The following is a 15,187-nucleotide window of genomic DNA, read 5'->3' as shown; positions in this document are numbered from 1 at the left end:
TTCTTTCTGCACTGCGTGCGTTACAACCACTAGATCCTCCCAACGACCTGTTGCTTGTGACCATTGCTCTTGTAACCACTCCTGTAAAGGTCTCATGTGCAGCCGCACATTTGGGACTAGGTGTATGCATGATGCCATCATGCCCATGATCTTGCTCGCTGTTCTCACGGTCCGAGCTTGCCCCCTCCGGTAGAGTTTCGTCTCCTTCACCAGTGCAACTGACCTCTTCTCGCTTGGGAACACTTTGCTCTGTACGGTGTCGATCTGAGCTCCCAGGAAGATTTTTATTTGTTCTGGTTCCATTGAGGATTTCCCCCAGTGTATGGAGCATCCCAGGTCCATCAGTGTTCTTGTCACTCTCTGTGCATACTGCTGTGCATATCCGTTATGACCTTGCTTTTATTAGCCAGTCGTCCAGGTAAGGGTATACGTGTATTCCCTCCCTTCTTAGGTGTGCTGCAACTGTTGCTAGGCACTTTGTGAAGACCCTTGACGCCGACTTTAGACCGAACGCTAGAGTTGTGAACTGATAGTGGTGTTCCCCCATGGCGAATCTGAGCAGATGTTTGTGACTTCTGTTTATTGGTATGTGTAGGTAGGCATCCTTTAGGTCTATGGTGACCATGAAGTCTCCTCTTTGCAACTGAGGAAGCACTTCTTGTAGGGAGGCCATTTTGAAATTTTGAGTTCTTATGAATTTGTTTAAGAACCTTAGGTCCAGGATGGGTCTCATTGTTTCGTCTACCTTTGGTACCAGAAGTACGTTGAATACACCCCCCTGTTCCTTTCTCTGTAAGGTACTGGTTCTATGGCTTGTTTTAGCAGGAACTCTCTTGCTTCCTCTTGAAGTAGCTGCAGCTCTTTCCTTGCTAGTTGCCTTCTTTTTGGCTTTCTGTTTGATGGTGCTTTTCCAGTTCCATGCAGTATCCGAACTGCATGATGTTTAGAATCCATTAGTCCGAAGTTATTGCCTTCCACTCCTGGAAGTAATGCTTTAGTCTTCCTCCCACTGGTCTCACATGTACGCAGGTGTTTAGTGCGCTTGACCCCTGCGTGTTGTCCTTGTGCCTCACCCTGGGAGTTCTTATTTGGGTGGGCTCACGTTGCCTTACCAAGTCACTTGGCGGGGGTTGCTGTCCTCCCCTCCTATTCAGGCCACGTCCATTTCCTCTCCCACGAAAGGACTGGCCCCTCTGCTGGTATTGCCAGGACTGCTCTGTTGTCCTTGCTGTGTTTGGCTCTCCGCCTTGTGGGATTGTTGGAACGCCTGGTGCGATGTTCCTGGCTGGTTACCACCCCTGCCGTTGGGCCTTCGTGATGGGGTGCCCCTTTTCGACCCTCTGAACTGCAATGCCCCAATGGACCTTGCTGTCTCATTGTCTTTCTTTAGTTGGCTGAGCTTTTCGTCTACTGGGGCCCCAAACAAGGTCTGTCCGTTGAACGGGGTGTTCAGGATGCTGTGTTGTACTTCTGGCTTGAAGCCGGACACCCTGAGCCAGGCTTGTCTTCTTTCTGTGATGCCCACCATCATGAGCCTACTGGAGGGGTCAGCTCCGTCCAGAGCGGTCTTGATGCAAGAGTTTGCAACATTCTTCCCCTCTTCGACTAGGTTTTCAGCTCTGTCCCTGAATTCCTGAGGCATATTCTTTATCAACTGGCCCAGTTCCTCCAGGATCTGGTACTGATGCCTGTTTAGTAGTGCGTTGGAATTGGCCATTCGCCAGTGCATCGCGGCATTCCTTTCAATTCTTCTCCCTACCAAGTCCATCCTCTTGCTCTCATTATCTGGAGGTGGCCCTGAGGTAGTAGGCACATTAGCCCTTTTCCTTGCTGTGGCAGCAATAATTGAGTCAGCTGAGACCGTGCCCTGGATATAGGGTGGGTCCTTGGATGAATGTTTATACTACTTTTCAGTCCTTGGGGTGACTGACTTGCATGTAGCCGGCTCCTTGAAAGCTTCTTTCCCTTGTGCCATGACACTTTCCGGCATGGGCATGTACTGGCTCCTGGTCTGTGTGGGGGGCAATGTCTCGAGAAGGAAGTCAGCCTTCTGCTGCTCTTCGTCGAGTTTCACCTTGAAGACAGCCGCTGCATTCCTGATGACTGTGTTGTACACCCCAATGTCATCTGGAGGCGAAGGCCTCAAAGGATACGTGTCAACGCTTTCTTCAGGACTCTGTGTCGACTTCTTGCCAGTCTATCTCCTGAGTTTCCGAGGTCGCCGAACCCAGGAGCGTCCTCCGTTCGTCGTCCTCATAGTAGTCGAAGGCGGCCTCGTCTGGTTCGTCAAATGCTTTGACATTCTCCGACTGTTCTTTAACTTTATCCTCTTTCTCCTCGACCACCTCGTGCACCTGTGGCTTGGGCTTCGTCAGGATTATGTAGTCTTTCATCCTGGCGTCGAAATCCTTCTTTCGTAGCAGGATGTTTTCCATCTCGGCTTCGAGACGCCTCTTCTTCTCCATTTCGGCAGCCAGATCAGCGTCCAATGGTTCCGCCGGCCTCTTTGGCGGTAAATTCGGCGCCGAATCTCAGAGGATCCGCTGGGCCTGGGTTTAGGTGCGGGCGCCAAAGATTTCGGAGCTGGCGCTTTCGAGGATTTTCCCTCGATCTTTCGAATCTCAGGGTCTCTCGGGGTTTTAGGGGTCGTAGAGCCTCCTACCTTCTTTGGAGTCTTCGTAATATCGGTCTCTACGACCGTGTAGCCTTCGTCTTCGGCGGCGTTGTTGTTGTCTTCTTCGTCTGAAGATAGCCCCAGGTCTCGAAGGGATGGAGGCTGGCCCTTGCCCTGCATCGTGGCGTTGGCTACTCTCTGTCTCGCTCGAACTCAATGAGTTTTCGGCGTAAAGGCGGAGCAGGCGTTGCAGTCGCTGCTCTCGTGGTCTACCGGTAGGCAGAGGTTGCAAACCAGGTGCTGGTCCTTCTGTGCGTACTTGTGGTGACAATTTGCGCAGAACTTGAAAGGAGTCTTGTACATCTCATGCGTTCAGGGGGCCCCCTGCGCTCGCATTCCTCGATGGAAATTCGAAGATCTTGAACTTCCTTCCCTCCTTCGTCGATCTTCTCGATGATGTAGTCTCCTGAAGTCTTCCCCAATGTTTTTCGTCCAAAACTGCGTGTTTTCTTGTTTCTCCAAAAATGTCTGGAGCCCTCTCGGGAATGATCCAGACCCAACCGCAGAAAAAATAAGATGGCGCCCAAGAGTGGGTGCTTCCGCAGGAAGCCTGCCGACGTCACCAGAAATACACCAAAAGGTGGGACGTCGACGCCAACCTGGGCTACAAAAACAAAAAAAAAACAACAAAGAAAAGACAACGATTCCGGACACAACCACAAGACCGCGGAATAATGCACAGTATAGTGAATGCAGAAAGATTCACGCTGCAAAATAACGGTATTATTTCAGGATTGGCATAATATGCACAGTATATATGATCTATATCATTTTGGCTCTATGATGTATGTGCAATATAACCTATATTTGCATATATAATTCTGTATGGAGTCTCTTTTGTGGTGCATTCATTGCGTCACTGGTGTGTGTGCGTTGCACAAAAGCTTTACACATTGCCTCTGGGATAAGCCTGACTGCTTGGGCCAGGATACCAAGGGAGTGAGCAGGGGTTACCTTGGGTGTATTACTCCCTTACCCTAACTAGAGTGGTGGGTTCTTCCTGGATAGCCAACCAGTAACGAATATGCTACTTACCAGTATGCATCTGTTCCTGGCATGTAGGGCTGCTGACATTCATATCTGTGCATAGATCGCCGCCTAGTGTTGGGTCCGGATGATTGCACATTGTTGTCCTGGAAGAGTCTTCGAAGTATCACGAGATAGGTGGCTCCTCCCCTGGACTACAGTGCGCATGGGCATCGACTCCATCCTCAGATTGTTTTAGCCATTGTGACCAAGATGGAGTGAAACTAAGTGAATGATGACCATGCTAGAAGTATGTGTGAACTCTGCAGCTGCTACAGGCGCCGGGGAGGAGGGCGGGCGATATGAATGTCAGCAGCCCTACATGTCAAGAACAGATGCATACTGGTAAGTAGCATATTCGGTTCGAGGCATGTGGGCTGCTGAATTCATATCTGTGCATAGAATACATAGTCCTCCCTGCTTAGCCTCCAGCTCCCCTAGCCCCGGTCCGGCACGGCTGAGTGCCGCTTGTTCCGGAGGGCGGACGAGGTTGCTGGTTGCTACCATCTTGGGAGGGACGATCGAGGCCACGTGGGTTAGCGCTGCAGACATCGCGCTTTCGAACCCCACTTAAGCACAGCCTCATGCGCACGCGCCGGCGGCGCGCCGAAGGCGCCCCAAAGGCAAGACCGTCTGCGCCCGTCCGCGACTGGCCGGGGCTAGGGGCCCCTCACCATGCCCGTTTTCTCTTTTACTCCGCTGCACAACTATGCGCACTCCAGGACCATCGGCCCCTCCGAGCGGCCGCCTGTGCACGGATTAATGAACTTGGCCTGGCCCGGCCATCACCTTCCCCCACCTTTCCTGCCTCTTTGCGTCCCCTTCCCTCCCTGTTCCCCCCCCCCCCCCCCGGCCCCTGTCTATCCCTCACCCGTCCTCCATGCCATCGCATCTGTCGGCTTTTTTACTTAATACTAGGTCGGCTGTCAAACATCAGCTGGAACTGTTTGACTTCCTGGACTCTGTCAAGCCGGACCTCCTATTTCTGACAGAGACATGGTTCCGCACTGATTCACTTCCTAGCGTGTTGGCAGCCCTACCCCCCCTCTACTTTGTCTTCAGGGCAGACCGGCCGGAAGCCGGACAGGAGGTGGGGTTGCCCTGATCGCCCGCGCGGGCCTTCATTTTCAAGTGCTCCCCCCCCCCCCCCATATCTACGGCAGACTGCCTGGTCATACGTTCTACCTCCTTTCAGGTCCCCCTAACATGCGTTCTTGTTTATCGCCCTCCCCAGTCCTGTCCACGCTTTCTCCCCGCCATTTTGGACCTTTTAGGAACCCTTGCAATCAACAACTCTTCGGTCATGCTACTTGGAGACTTTAACTTCTGGCCTAACGATCCAGCCGAAGATGTTACATCCCGCGATTTCACCCAGCTCCTTCTTAGCTTGAACTTCGTCTCCAGGTCCACACTCCCACTCACATTTGTGGCCACATCCTAGATCAAATCTGGACCCTTAACATCTCAGTTTCCGCCCCTACTGTCAAGCCTTGTACATGGTCGGACCATTCTTTGATTTCCTTCCTTCTGGATCTCGGTATTGACAATAACCCTCCATTCCCCAAACACACCTGGGCGAGAAATTGGAGCAGAGTGAACATTCCTGCCCTCTGCTACTCCCTGTCAGCTTCTGACCCTGACCTGGCTGGCCTTCCGCCACCTAGTCAATTGGACGCCCTGAATAGCTGGCTCCTGAGGGCCTGTGACCAAGTAGCCCCTTTGAAGCACGTCACAGTCAGACGCGCCCACGATGCAAACAAATGGTTCCCTCCCGCTCTCAAGGAAAATAAAATGGCAGTGCGTCAAGCAGAGCGAGCTTGGAGGCGCGCCTACTGCTCCTCTTCCAAACTACGCTACACTTCCATCCTCAATGAATATAAAAGGGATATTCTCCTCGCCAAGACATCGTACTTCTCAGGGAGAATTCTCGCTGCAGAGAACCAGCCAAAAGAAATATTCGCCACAGTTCGCGAGTTGGCTTCTTCTTACAGGCCCTCCCCCAAAATTCCCCCCTCCCAACCCCTGTGCAACTCTCTTAATGACTTTTTTGTTGAGAAAGTTGCACTTATCAAGGCCAAGATTCCTCTGCCCTCCCCTACCTTTTGTGATCCCCAGCCTCCCCCACCACGTCCAGTCTGACCCACTTACCCCCTTTGACAAAAGAAACTTTTCTCCACTTGCTGACCCGCGTCAAGTCAGGATCCCCTGCGGACATCTCCCGGTGCATGTCCTCCGTAAGATCTTCACTGATTGTCATCTCCCCCCCCTTACTCTTTTGAACGACTCCCTTGAACAGGGCGTCGTACCGGTCCCCCACAAAGCAGCCACCATCATCCCTATTTTAAAAAAACCCGGGGCTGATCCCACCTCTCCTTCAAATTACCGTCCCATTTTCCTTCTCCCCTTCCTGGCCAAAGTCCTTGAGGCACATGTCACCCAGGTTCTTGGTGCTTTTGTGGAAGAGAGTAGGGGCCTCGCTCCCGGTCAGGCAGGCTTCTCACCCAGGCACTCTACCGAGAAGGTAGTCATCTCCGTGATGGACGAACTTAGAGAGGGGTTAGACACCAAGACCCCCCAGGCGCTCGTCCTTTTAGATCTTTCCGCCGCCTTTGACACGGTTGATCATTCCATCCTTCTCACCCGTGTCAAGGCGGCGGGCATCGGGGGCCCAGCCATGACCTTGATCAACTCCTTTTTAAAAGATCGTACTCAGGCTGTCCACTTTAACGAATTCCCTGTCCCCCCCTCGCCCGGTCCAGTGCGATGTTCCTCAGGGTTCCTCTCTCTCTCCCTTATTATTTAATCTTTACATTTTCCCACTCATCTTTGCATTACAGCAGATGGAGGTCATCGTGTACAACTATGCCGATGACCTCCAACGTATCTTCCATCTTTCTCACTCCCCTGCCATTATTCACAACTTGCAATCTGTCATGCTGTTCATTAGAGATTGGATGAACTGCAACCATCTTAAATTAAATCCGGACAAGACTGAACTTGTCGTCACTGGTAGCACTCCCAGTCCCTGGTCCCCCAACTTCTGGGCTCTCTCCCTGGGCACTCCCCCCATACCCTCATCCTCAGTTAAAACACTTGGTATTTCACTTAATCAACACCTCACTCGCCATTCCCAGATCAGCTCAGTAGTCTCCTCCTGTTTTTTTGCCCTCCGCACTATAAGGAAAATCTCCCTGTTCTTCTCTCTTCCTGCTCTAAAACTGATCCTAATGGCAATGGTCCTATCTCGGCTGGACTACGGGAGCATAGTGTACAACGGCGCCCCCGCATATGCCATCCGCCGCCTTCAGCTAGTCCAAAATCAAGCTGCCCGCCTGATTTATGGGCTGCCCAGATTCCCCCATACCACTCCCCTACTTAAATCTTTACACTGGTTGCCAATCAAAGAACGGGCCCTCTTTAAGTTGGGCTGCACTACCTTCCAGGCCATTGCGGGGACTGCTCCAGCGTTCATTTAATCTGCAATCAATGTTTACCGTCCCAATAGAGAACTCCGCTCCTCTGCTAAATTCTTCCTTTCTGTACCCCGATTTAAAAAAAGCAGATCAGGGGGTTTGAAATTTGCTGTTCTCGCCCCGACCTTTTGGAACTCTCTCCCCCTGCACATTAGATCTGTTCCCTCCTACCTCGAATTCCGCAGGGCTCTGAAGACTTTTCTTTTTTCACATGCCTTCCCACCCCAGTAATTTCTCTTTTCCAAGCCTCTGGGCTAAGCATCCTCTAGTGCCATGAAACCGCTGGGTATACGTGCGCTATATAAATTCCTGTAAATTCAAAATTCAAACATTCCTATTGCCCTTATGTTAACATAAATACAAATTTAAATATGTTAAAAAGGCATCAAAAATTAAAAAGAGGATAACGCCGGGTTTTAAACTCTGTCCCAGCAGCCATTTGATTGTACTCCCATACTTAAATGATATTAAACAGTTAACAACATTTCCTAAGTAATGGATTACACAACGAAATTCCTTGTTTTGTTCAACATGCATAGGTAAATTCTATAAAAATTTCTCAGGAATACTCGAACGGGTTCGCTATAGCTTCAATCCTGCCATAGTCCTTGGGAAGCTTACAGCTAGTAAGAATTTGCTTACACCAAAGACAATTACTTGTGCTGTGTCAGTCCTTAGTACTCTTTCCGCTTCTTTGCATGATCCTATTCCTAGGTTTAAACAGATGGATTTAATCCATTTTTTCCTGGGCTTGGCATATGCAGGACAAAGAAACAGAATATGCAGTTCATTTTCTTTAGCTTTGTCTATACATCAGGAACACTGATCACTGTCCTTTTCAACCCGATTACTGGCCCAACGTGATGTAGTTTTATGTATATTCAATACACTGTATCTAAATTTCATGTATAACGTTTTTGCCAGTTGAGGACGTACCTCATCCAGAAACTGCTCAAAGTTTGCTACGTCCTTAAACAAGAGGAACCTGGTCGTTAGCACCCCACTTGCTGAATCATTTAATACACTACTTTGGGTATAGGCCCAAAAAGTGGATTTTAGCATTTTCTTGGAGGCCAAGGACAATGAAGTCGGATCGTCCCAAAACTGCGATAGGCCAATCTTTCTCAGCCATGAGCAAACATGTCTGAGCCATAAAATGCTTTTGTTCTAGTCCAACTCCATAATTTCCTCTAGGCCAGCCTTGTAATGCAGTAATTCTGGGGTTGACCACAATCTTACCCAAAATGTGAGAGGTCTCAAAATTGCATAATCAGTCCGTTTGATATTCAAATCCAGAGTAATTGGTGTCAATGGTGTACGTACAGGGAGACTTAAAAGCATTCTGTAGAATTTGTTTTCCCCCTTAACTAACTTTTTTTTTGCAGTAGGGTCCCCATATTTCTGCCCCATACAATGCTGCTGATTGGGCTTTATGTTTCCACACCTCCTAGGCTGGGGAAACAGCTTTAGAGAAGCTGTTCCTATGCCTTTTCATAATGAGGAGAGAATTTTGGGTCAGAGCTATGTTACTTTTTTCTATTTGGGTCTTCAATGATAGCTTTGTATCCAAGATCTACCCAGATAACTAAAAATCTGTACATGTTGCAAATGTTGGCCATTCAAAGCTATGTTTTCCCGAAAAGTTTTGTGGGGGTGTATTTAGTTTTACTAATATTTATTTCAAGGCCTTTCGTTTTACAGTATGTGTGGAAGGAGTCTATTAAACATTGTAATCCCTTTGGTGTTTGTGATATTAATATGGTGTCATCAGCGAATAAAAGTGCTGACACCAGCTCGCCCCACAATTTGGGTGCATCATTCTTACAACCGTTCAAGAAATTTGGGATATCATTTACATACAATGAAAATAATGTGGGTGCCAGTACGCATCCTTGGAGAACACCCCTTTCTACAGGAATTGCTTAATTTAGTTCGCCCCTCATACCCCATCTCACTTTTGCATAATTGTCTTTGTGTAACCTTATTATCTGCTCAAGTTAGTAGGCAGGCACCCCTTGATGTCTCAATGTATCCCATAGCAAGTCACGAGGGATAAGATCAAACGCTGCCTTAAGTCTACAAAGGCAACGTAAAGATGCCCCTTTCTTAAAATTACATATTTCCAAAACAAACATGTGAAACTAAAAACCAGGTCCGTTGAACGGAGTTTAGATCTAAAACCTGCCTGAAATTTTGAGAGTACATTGTTTTACTCAATCCAAATATTTAAACGGTTTAAAATGTGCCTTGCAAAAACCTTCTGTAAAATATCTATTAGACTGACAGGGCGATAGTTTGCAGGGTCATAACGATTTCCCATTTTAAAAATAGTCATGATAACGGCCCCTTTCCAAGTTTCCGGAATTGCAGCCCCTGATACTATGGCACTGCATAAGTAGTTAATATAGGGGGTCAGACACTGATATCATGATTTAACAATTTTATCAGGTCCAAGGGCTTTCCCTGGTTTGACTGCACTAATCGCCAGCATTGTTTCTTCTAAGCTAAAAGCTAGTTTGGGGTGCTTTAGGCTCGGTAACAAGCCATCATTAGGTAGGGATATCCTACTTCCTGGTACTGCATACAACCTTGTAAAAATTATCAACCCATGTGGCTGCATCAAGATATATATCTTTAGCTGCCTTCCTCATCTTATTCCCATTGGCTACAAGCCTCCGAATGTCCAATTGATCCTTGTTTTTGGCTGCATTAAGTAATTCTGACCAATTATCATCCCATATCTTTTATTGGCGATATTATTTCGGTCTCAGCAGTGCGGCAACCCTTATCCTCCCAAGGGTTTAATTCATTATTGTGGCCTTTGGTTCCTCCTTTCTCCTTTTTTGGATTTTGTCACTAACTGAGCCAATGCTACAGACAGATCTTTATGCAATTCTAAAAAGCCCTCTTTTTCTATTCTAGAATCTGTGTAGGATCCAGAAATGTCTGCAAATGTATTATAGATATTTGACAGTACCTCAATATTCCCTAGATGTGTGCCCATTTCACAGACCGACGATTATTGCTTACTAAGAGATCGTCGGAAGTGGTGTTAGGGCCCTCTATACTCTGGGGGGGAAAAAGGGGAAGTAGCTGGTCAGATAATGATAATTGAAGGGGCGGTGATCGCTCTCTATGCTTGGGACTACTTTTAGATCGATTACATAAGGCCAAACTTCTTATGATACCAATATGTAATCTATCTTACTTCGAGAATTGCCCCTACAGAATGTATGTGCCTTTGGCATGTCTGATGGAAGGCGTCCATTACAGGCTCTTAAACCATGCCCGACAACTAGTTTCATAATTTGTACCACTGCCGCAGTGCATGGTACTGTACTCGTGCTTTCTAGCACGGGAATATTATTGGACGTATCTTCGTCTTCAAATATATTACAGAGCCCTACCACAGGTTCAAAATTACAATTTAAGTCCCCACCTATTTTTACGCTTGTCTTTGCCTCTAGTGAATTTAGAATAGAGGCCATATGTTCAATCATCAATGACTCTTGAGACTAGACTAAGTCTATTGTAAATATTAAATAAGTTTATTACCCTTCCATCCTTGGATGTCCTTTTTACACCAACTATATCTTGTGATGTTATTCTCAGTTGGGTTATTTCAATTGCTTGGGTTATTTCAATTGCTAGGGTTACTCTTATCCATATTACGAGGCCTCCTGAAGGCCTCCCTGTGACTGATGGAGTTGCGTCCACATTAAATGTCTTATAGCCTACTCTGTGTGGAGTTTCTAGGGCCCAGGTCTCCTGTAAGAGGCAAATGTCACTCTGTTCGATGTACTCGTGCCAATCTGTGTCCCTAAGATTCCTGCAGAGCCCTGCTACGTTCCACAAAATAAGACATAGCGTTAGTGGTTTATCAATTATGCTAGCTAACTTGGGCTCAACCACCAATTTGCAATTAGTGTTGCTAATATCACTAGTTCTTGTGGTAACATCTAAGGACTCTAATACAGTAGCAGGGCTATGTATGTGGTGCCCCCACTCTCCTGCTCCTTATGCTCTTGCAGTTCTCCTTCTTGTGACCCTTCCTCATATGTCTGATTTCGTAAAATCTCTAGTCCCTCTGTAGTTAAAGCGGTATCCTGGTTCCCAATTACTTTTGCCTGCCTTGTTTAAAAGCTTTTTTCCCCATAAAATGCGTCGATTTGTTGTCAATCAACAGCTTCTAAAGGCGATATTTCCTGGTACCTGTGCCAGGCTGAAATAGGGGCAGCAGTATCATATTCAAACTTCCCGTAGGGTGGTCTATAGAAGAAACCCAAAGGTAAGGCATGAATGCAAGTACTCTCTAGGGGCAGCTCCTCCTGTATTCTTAACAGGTTGTGGAACATATGTGGACGCCTAAAGTTTATAACAATACAGTCCCCTTGTATGTTCTTTGGGGTTTCACCTACCCACCCTACCCTGCGAACCATTAAAATGTCAGTCATTTTTTGTGGGTTGAATTTTTTAAACTTGGTTAACCAATCCACCGTTTTGTTTCTGAGGTTATGCCAAGATTCTTCCTGTTCTCTTTTAAGGGTATGAACCCTGGCTAAGATCAAGACATAGGGACATGCAGCTGGGGTTATTTTTAGAATATCAGTGTTGGGGATTAAACCAGTTCCTTTAGGGCTATAAAGTACCCTTGGACCTTTGCCCATTTCTTGAGGGTCAGCGGCCACCTGAGTGCATTGTCTGGAACTTGGACCTTCCTCGCCAGCATCTGCTAGCTCTGTCCTAACCCTTGCATTTCCGCCCCTGCTAAACTTATCAATTGTGAGTTGTTCCATAGCTTGCCCACCACATATATCCTTCATTCTGCTTTGAATATGTGTGGGTGTGTCTTTAGCCTCAATTTTTTGTTTTACCCCTTCCTCAAGTGTGGTTTTATCATTCTGACTTAGGATGGCTAGTTGGTTTGTAACATAATTTATCTGCTCTAATTTTGAATCTATTACACTAAGATTTTTGGCCATACATTCATCAAGCTGGGTTATGATTTGGCCAAATACAGTCTCAAGAATTGATGTAAGGAGTAGTTTCTTACCTGTAACTCCAGTTTTGATAGATAAATCTGCCAGTGGATTCCTCACCTTGTGAATATCCCCTTCCGTCAGCAACATTCGGAAATTCTTTTTTGTAGCTTCGCGCCGACGTCACAGAGGCACGGCATCGCGCGCGACCCCGCTGACGTCACCGATACCATAATAGGCCCACGCTGGCGTGATGACATCAGTTCCCTTTTTTCCGCGTCGTAGATGCTAGCGGTTTTCAAGGGATCGTCTGTAGCTGTATAGTAACTTTGTTACTTTGTGTTTCTACTGGTATTTTCTTTGTCTTCTTTCGTGATGTCTTCGAAGAAGACTGGATTTAAAGCGTGCGGAGAATGTGGCAAGATGATGTCTATCACTGATCCACACGAGTGTTGCGTTTGGTGCTTGAGCTCCGATCATGACGTCGAAGATTGTCCTTGTAAAAAGAGGACTCCGAAGGCACTCCGGGAGAGGGAGACGAAACTCCTCGTAGCGAAGTTGAAAAGCAAAAAGGATAAAAAGAGTTTGAGGTCACGAACTCGGCGTTCGAGGTCGAGGTCTCGTTCAAGATCGCACTCTGAGTCGTCTTCGACGCATGCTTCGAGGAAGAAGCATAAGAAGAGGAGTCATGAATTTCGCCATCACTCTGAGAAAGACTCAAGTTCAAGGCCGAATTCACAGGTGAAGTTACTTCCAAAGGAGGCGGTGACCTCGGCTTCGGAAGTACAGGTCTCTGAGGGTGAGGCTTTGCGTGCGGATTCGCCTGTGTCACCGAAGCAGTTGCCAAATCCTTCTCAGAATCCATCCCATCCTTCTGGCCAAGAAGATGAAGGTGATGAGGACGAACGAGAGGGCGAGGCTTTGTTGCCTGCGGGTTCGTCGACCCCAGTGCACCAGCCTGAGGTGGAGGCCGAGGTCGAGAAGACTCCACTCCCTCAAGAGCAACCTGGGGGCTTTTATCTAGCCTTTCCGGCTCCAGGTCAGGATCCTACTCAGTTCCTAAATGCCATGTTTGGAGTTTACTCCAGGGCAATGTACCCCTCTGGTGCGCCGGTTGGTCCCACGGGTCCATTAGCTTTCAATCTGGGTGTCCCCCAGGCTTATGCTCCTGCGCCTTTTATGCCTTTCATGCCGGCTCCAACTCTGCATTGGCATTTTACGGCGCCACCGAAGCCTTCGACGCTGAATCCATCGACGCCGAATCCATTGACGCCGAATCCAGCTCGTCCTCGGGTTAAGCTGCCTCTTCCGACTTAGAGTTCGGCGTCGGCTCTGGCTCCGGTGGAGTCGGTCCTGGATCCGTTGACTTCGTTTATGAAGGAGAGGTCGAGGCATGAGGCAGAGGCTTCTGGAAGAGGAGAGGTATTGTGATGAGAATTTGGAGGAAGGTGAACTGCAGGATTCGGAGGAACCTTTTGATGACTTGAGAGAGGCTAGTGGTCTTGAGCTGCCTTATGAGTGTGATTTGGCTTCTGTATCTGACGTACCTTCCAAGGATGTAACACCTTATGTTGTTATTAAGAAGGCTGCAGACTTGTCGAATATTACTCTGCCTACTGCTGAATACAAGTCTAACATTCTAACTGAGGTCCTTCACTCGCCTTCCTCTGTTATTGAACCAATGCTCCCATTTAATGACACTGGCTGAGCCTATTTATGAGGTGTGGAAAAAACCTCTGACAGCTCCTGCTGTTTCAAGGGCTGTTGCGAGAAGATATAGAGTGGCTCCTGGTGACCCGGACTTTTTGTCAACGCACCCCCTGCCAGAGAGTTTGGTTGTGCAGGCTGCCTGCTCAAAGAAGTCTACGGGTGCTTTTCCACAGGTTCCTGGGGAAAAGGAAACAAGGAAGCAAGACCAGGCGGCAAAGAAAATCTTTTCCTCAGCCAGCATGGCGCTAAAGTCTACAAATGCAACTTGCCTGATGGGTAGATACATCCATGCTTTGATGGATTCCGTCAAACAATTGGTGCCTAAAATTCCTGAGAACGATAGGAAGGATTTTCAGGAGGTGATTTGACACTCAGGGTGCGGCAAGGCAGGTAATCCAGAGTGGGCTGGACACAGCTGATTCAGTGGCGAGAGTGATGGGCTCTTCAGTGGCCACTAGGAGAGCTGCGTGGTTGAAATCTTCAGAATTTTCTGTGGATGTTCAGTCTGCTTTGAGGGATTTGCCCTTTGATTGGTCAGGGTTGTTTGGAAAGAAAGCGGACGCTGCTTTAGAGCGGTTTAAAGACAGCAGAGCAACGGCAAAGTCTTTGGGCCTTCAGACCAGGGGCTCTTTTGGAAAGCGATTCAGAGGATTTGGCAGATCTTCCTTTCGGGCCTACAAACAATCACAGCAGCAGCTGCAGCAAAATACGGTGTACAAGTTGTACAGGGGCAGACAAAGAGCTCGTCCTAGAGGTCGCCAAGCCTCCTCCTCCTCCTCTTTCCCTTCCCAAGCTCCTGCCAACACAGCAAAGCAGCCCTAGATCCGCCATTCCGGATCGTGTGGGTCCAGTAGGGGGTCGGCTTACACATTTTCTGCGAGATTGGGAATTGATTACATCAGATCATTGGGTTCTCAATCTCGTGGAGAATGGGTATGCTCTTCCCTTTCGGGAATTTCCCCCAGATTACCCTCCTTGCCAGGGTTAATGTTCGGAGGACCACCTGCTGCTCCTGCAGGAATTAGTCCTGGCACTGTTCAGAAAGGGTGCAATAGAGGTGGTTCCGGAGCAGGAGAGGGGTCAGGGATGCTACTCCTGGTATTTTCTGATCCCCAAGAAGGATGGCAGACTTCGTCCAATCCTGAATCTCAGGATCTTGAATCTTTACCTGAAGCAGGAGATGTTCAAGATGCTCACCCTTGCACAGGTTCTTCAGGCGCTGCTGGAAGACTGGATGGTGTCAATCGACTTACAGGATGCGGATTTTCATATTCCCATCCTGAAGTCGCACAGTAAGTATCTCCGTTTCACGGTTGGATCGCAAC

General features: G+C 48.0%; 1 protein-coding gene across 1 annotated transcript in view; it reads right to left on the bottom strand.

The window, feature by feature from the left end:
* The window catches only part of RAB23 (RAB23, member RAS oncogene family), a 213,640-nt gene that overhangs the window by 52,442 nt on the left and 146,011 nt on the right, over positions 1–15,187 (bottom strand). The gene's annotated exons all lie outside the window — the stretch shown is intronic.

This window comes from Lissotriton vulgaris, chromosome 5, assembly GCF_964263255.1.
Source record: "Lissotriton vulgaris chromosome 5, aLisVul1.2, whole genome shotgun sequence".
NCBI classification, from domain to species: Eukaryota; Metazoa; Chordata; class Amphibia; order Caudata; family Salamandridae; genus Lissotriton; species Lissotriton vulgaris.
The sequence above is the reverse complement of the archived record's forward strand: the minus strand, read 5'-3'. Positions and strand labels throughout refer to the sequence as shown.